Below are 5,624 nucleotides of genomic sequence, written 5' to 3' on the forward strand. Positions count from 1 at the left end.
TCCAGTCTTTTCAGCAGCCAGGAGCTGCTGGGCTTCATCCTCAATCACTCCACATTCACCTTTGCTGCAGCCTGAGAGCTTCATCAGGAAAGCAGGGATAGAGTCTATGCTCAATCTGTGGCCAGGTAGGGAGCAAAGAAACCCTTGGGGTGACTGTGTACAGCACTGAAGCTGCCCTGCACTGGGTCAGAGGCTGCTACTGCTCCAGCTAGAACTTTAGGGATCACCCCAATGTGATTTTTTTTTCTTTTCCTATGGGGAGAAGGATGGAGGAGGAGAGCAGCATCATGCAGCATATGAGGGTTTCAATCAGTTTTCTGCTTCTCCTTTAGTTACTTTCCAGCTGCTTTGCACTTCCCTCTCAGATGCAATAGGGCCCCAGATTTCAGCTGCTGAGATGGAAATATGCTTAATAATAGATTATGAAAAAGACATGGTGAAAAATTCCAGTTTAGATGGAGGATTTTAGTGCCAGATTGTGCCCTGGGATTCCAATGCATATCTTCCATTAAAGCCATTAAAAATGTTTGCATTTTAAGGAAGAATTTGGACTTTTGACACAATTCCCTCTTTTTCTTTGGGAGCCAAACATTTTCTGTGGTAACAGAACATATTATAACAAGAATAAATATAATACATCTAGGCATTAAAATGAATAACAGTCCTTGATCTATTTGCTGAAGATTACAGGCATGAAATGTGAAAGCTGTTAGTGGTTTGAAGAAAGATATTTGCTATAATTGGCACTGCAGCTTTGGTTTGGTTACAAAATATGAAGGAGATGACCAGAGAGGTGTCCAGATCCTCACATTCTGTGGAGAGATTACAGTGCATGTCAAGTTCATAACTTTGGCCAGTGGTGTGCTGCTTTTTGAATCAAGAGGTCCTAAAATCTCAGGGTAATGTATTTGCCACACCTGAGCTGCTGCCTTCTATTCCAGTGGGGTCAAAACCTTGGTGGTGGAGGTGCATGGCTACAGGTATGAGGAAAATGTTTCCTGTATGAATTAAAATGGCATTGCATGAATGGAACACTTTGCTTTAAACACTCAACCCTTCAATTTCTGTATCGTTTCAAATTGGAGTAATATAAGGATGTACAGAGGGAAGCTTTGTCCTCCAGAATGGAGATAACTCTCATCCTCAAGTGTTTGAGGCAGGCTGTTTCCCTTCCTTTCCTTCAGAAATGAAATCAAGTGTCTACAACTTGTGCTTCTTCCTTGGCAAATGAGGAAAGACAGAGCTCAACCCAGGAGTTTCTGAGCTCTCTGTTGCCTCCTGCTCTTCTGGGATTTGCAGTGGATCTGCTGTAAGTGTAGATCTCAGTGATGAGGGTACTGCAGTTTTAAAGGAACCTGCTGGGCTACCCAGTACAATGCAGTTTAGTGTAAAATCTTTAGAAATTTGTGTGATGGCAGATTTCACCAGAAATTTTACTTGCTTTACAGACTGCTTTTTTTTCGAGATTGATTGTTCTCCACAAAAAAAAAAAAAAAAAAAAAAAAAAAAAAAAAAAAAAAAAAAAAAAAAAGCTGTTTCATCAAAGTTGACTTCTTAAAAAAAGAAAAATCATTGTCCATCTCATCAGAGAATCCCCAGCTAGTTGTGAACAAACATTGGTTTTGACCTTCCTATTCCTTTATACATAAGGCATAAGTAATGGCTAGTGTGTATTTCCTTGGGATGCCATGTGTATCTTCCAATTTGGTCTCCTGGAAGAAAAACTAGCACGTTATATTTTTGGCTGTTGGGCAGGCCATAACAGCAAAGCCAAGGGGATTTGCCTGTAAACACCAGCCACAGCTAGCTAGGGTGTGGTTTCCAATGATTTAAGTACTTTTAGAATGCTACCAGAGGGTGAAACAAGGAGGAGGTGGGGTAGGATACAGCAGTGGAGGGGTTGTTTTGGTGGCTGTAACCTCTGGGAGACTGCTCACTGTACAGAGCTGTCTCCTCAAAGAAATATTTTGTAATAACTGTATCGTGGTGAGAAGAGGGAGAAAGGCCCTTACTTCTTCCTGATATTGGTCAAAACGTTTGAGATGCTTGCAACTGTTTCCAAAATTGATTTAGACCTCTAGATAACTTTTCTGATCTGTGGAAGGGGTGAGAGCACCTCTAAATGCAACAGTCAAGCTCGTCTGGGAGCAGACAAGTAAATGAATGCTTGAAGAGTCTGTGCAGATTGCTTTGCCACGTTGCTGCGCTCCTCCTCTCTCCTTCAGATCTCCACTGAATCAGACAAGCCATTTATCCTTGATGTTACATGTAGCTGCTGTACCAAGTCTTGTTTGGTGGTGGCATTTACTGAGTGCTTTCTGAGGATTTACTGCTCTTTATTCCTTCTGGTTACTCTTAGCACCACTGAAGTTCAGCTAGTCCAAGAATCAGTTGCACCCTGATGGATTTTAGAAGCTAGAACACTCAGCAAACATGAATGAACTTTATTTAAAAGAGAACCAATCAGTCCTTTTCCTCACTAAAGAAACAGACTGAGGCAGAAAGCTGGGATGTTTCTCTTCTGTAAAGAAGATCTCACACCCGTCATACCTTAGCTGGTTCCCCTCCCCTTCTTTTGTCAGTGTTATGCATCTGCATTAGCAAGCTGTGCTTTTCATTCAAGAGTGATGAAAGGGAACAACAATAAATTACAATGCCTTTTAAGAAGTCTCCAAATCTTATCAGATCTCATATTTCATCCTGGTTGCTTTTTCATGTCATTCTATTACTCTAATTGCCACTCAAAATTTATTTTGCTGCTGTTGAGCACCTAGCACTTGCAGCTACTGTTGAGAGATACTATGAAGGCAGAAAGCAGAGATCCTCTCTCTTCTCTTTTCGTAAATTCCTATTGCTTGTGAAATTCCCAAACTCACAACCTCCCAAGCTTCTGAAAAGAGTGGCCCTGTATGTACTCTGAGGTATTGTTACACTGTTAAAAATGGAAATCTGATGCTGCTTCTTGTGGGGTGGAGGGGAAGGAGCTGAGAAAGGTGGCGGTTTCAGCCCAGCTGTCTCATGATGCTTGAATGCTGGGAGTAGAAAACAATATAACAAATACCTGAAAATGCAGCCACCTACCACTCTTTTATATAAATTTGAGATTACGAGCCAAACTCACTGTTGACGTAAGTAGATGCAAATCTAATGAAGTCACTGCAGTTACTTCTACTTATGCCAGAGGTGAATTTGTCCCTAGTTTTGGAACGTGCTGGTTTTTTGCTACAGCAATGGCACACTGTATCATGTCAAAATCCTTTTGAGCAATGGCAGTGTGCCATTGGCTGAGTAACATGATGCATCGTGTCAAACATCTGCCTGATAATGGTCCTGATCTGCTTTTTGACAGGATGCATCATGCCACTCTACCGTGCCCAAAGGCATCTGATAGGAATTCTGTCAGGATCTGGTAATAAGAAATGTGTGCTAACTGAATATTAGAGCATTTCAGCATTCTGTGGAAACAGTGATCTCTGTGTTAGTGCATTTATAAATCTCTTCCAAATGCCTCATGTACTTGGGTGAAAAATGATCACTAATGTACTCCCACTTCAATGTGTCACATTAACATAATAAACGATAAATCATTTTCTATTTTAGTCTGTTCTGCTTTAAGGACCGATACTGGATTTTCTCCCAAAAATGATCAATTGGTATTGAAAGAATTTGTTTCTATGTGTGATGTTACAGGCTTGTTTTCTTACTGTTATTAAGCATTGGAAGGTTTTGTTCTGGGTTTTTCGGGTGTCGTTTTTATAAACTAACACCAGGCCTTGTTCTCACTGCAAGTGAGAGCGCTTTACCTCAGACAGAACGGTGCTGAACACATCCTCCCTAAACCAGGAAACATGTTTCACAATCCTCTGTGGCGAGCGGCACACGCTTCCCGGGGAGGATCTGCGAGAGTGGATAGCAGCCAGTCGTCCAGAGGCGAGGAGGCCAGGTGCCAGGAGACAGGGCGGCCAGAGGAATGCCTGGAGGCAGCCTGGCCATGTGCTTGCGGTAAAACCCTCCAGGTCAGGAGTCAGGAGCAGGCTGGTGGCCAGGAACAGCGAACCGCAGAAGGTGGTGCTTGGTATTGCCGGCCTGCGGTCCTGCGGGATGATGTTCTGCCTTGGGCTTGCTGCAGAAGGAAATGAGGGGAAAGAGGTCCCACAAATTAATAGAGACCAAGCAGAGATTTGCAGATAGCAATCAGCACCTGGATTTTCTGTTTTGACAAAGAAACCAATCAGGAGCCCTTGCATTTGGTATCTGCAAGTGCATTATACCCTTGCAGAAACTTTGCAGTGACTGCAAATGTGAGTGCTTCAGCTGGGGTCCATTCACATAGATCTACAAAATGCAACAAGAACAGGCTATCAAAGTGCTAGTTAAAAAGCATCTAGCTACTTTAAAATCTGTATGCACAAAACTTAAAAAAAAAAAAAAAGAAAGAAAAAAAAAGAAACTAAACATGTATGCAGGAAATTGGGTCTTTGTTCAAAGTATTGCAGTTTGAATGTTTTTGGTGATACACTTTCTACAAAAAGTGAATCCTACTGGGGTCAGACAGAGCTATTTTAACCTTGTGTATTCATCTAACTGTTCTGGCCGAGGAGATGTATCTGTGTTTGTGCGTATATATATGCAAAGAGAGGGAGAGAGTATACATTTAGAATTTTTGATCAAAGGTTTCAATTTCTGGCCACTATTAAATGTAGGTAAACTTCAAAACAAATTTTGTGAAACAGAAACTTCAAATAATTCACTTTAGGCCTGATGAGAAGAACACAAGAGCAAACAAGTGTAAATCCTTGCCAGGCTCATAAGCTGGGATAATACTAACAAGGCATAGTCTTTTCCATGTGAGGAATGGCATCGAAAGCCTCCAAACACAGCACTGCAGCAGGGCAGCTCGCTGGCAGAAATGTGCACGCAGAGGTAGGCCAGGAAAATATTTGAATACAACTGATGTTATTACAACCAGATTCGAGTTTTCCATCTATTTTTCAAGTTGAGAAGTACACTTTTTTGTTTTTTTTTTTTTTATTTTTTAAACATTGTGGTACAAATATGGGGAGGGAAGAGAGACTACGGGCTAGTTCAGTCTGCATCCAACATACATCCATCCTCCTGCGGAACACGTAGGTTCCTCCTTCCTCCCAGATGAATTTCCAGGATGAATCCCTGGGGAGTCGAAGCGTGGACCATACAGGTGACACCTACTCCAGCGAGCCCTCTCTGCTCCAGAAAAGCTCACCGGAGCGCCTCCCGCTCGCAGCCGGGAGCGAGAGGGCCGCGCTCCGCGATCCCGGAGCTGCGACCCGCGGGGAGCTCGGCGCCGCGGGCGGGGCCGGGCAGGTGCTGCGCGCCCGCGGACCGGGCGGGCGGGGCGCGGTGCCGTCCCCGCCCCGCGGCGCTGCCGCCGCCGCCGCCGCGGCTGCCGGGGCGCCCCGCGCAGCCACGCCGCGCTATAAGTGCGGGCGCGGGGCGCGGCGGCCGCCGAAGATGCGCTGGCAGCCGGGGCTGCGCGGCGCCCGACCGCGGCCGCCCCGCGCCGGGGAGCGGGAGCAGCAGCAGCAGAAGAAGAAGGAGGAAGAAGAGGAAGGGGGAGACGGCGGTGGCGTGGGGCGGCCGCGGCC

The sequence above is a fragment of the Serinus canaria genome, chromosome 1 (genome assembly GCF_022539315.1).
Source record: "Serinus canaria isolate serCan28SL12 chromosome 1, serCan2020, whole genome shotgun sequence".
Classification (NCBI taxonomy): Eukaryota; Metazoa; Chordata; class Aves; order Passeriformes; family Fringillidae; genus Serinus; species Serinus canaria.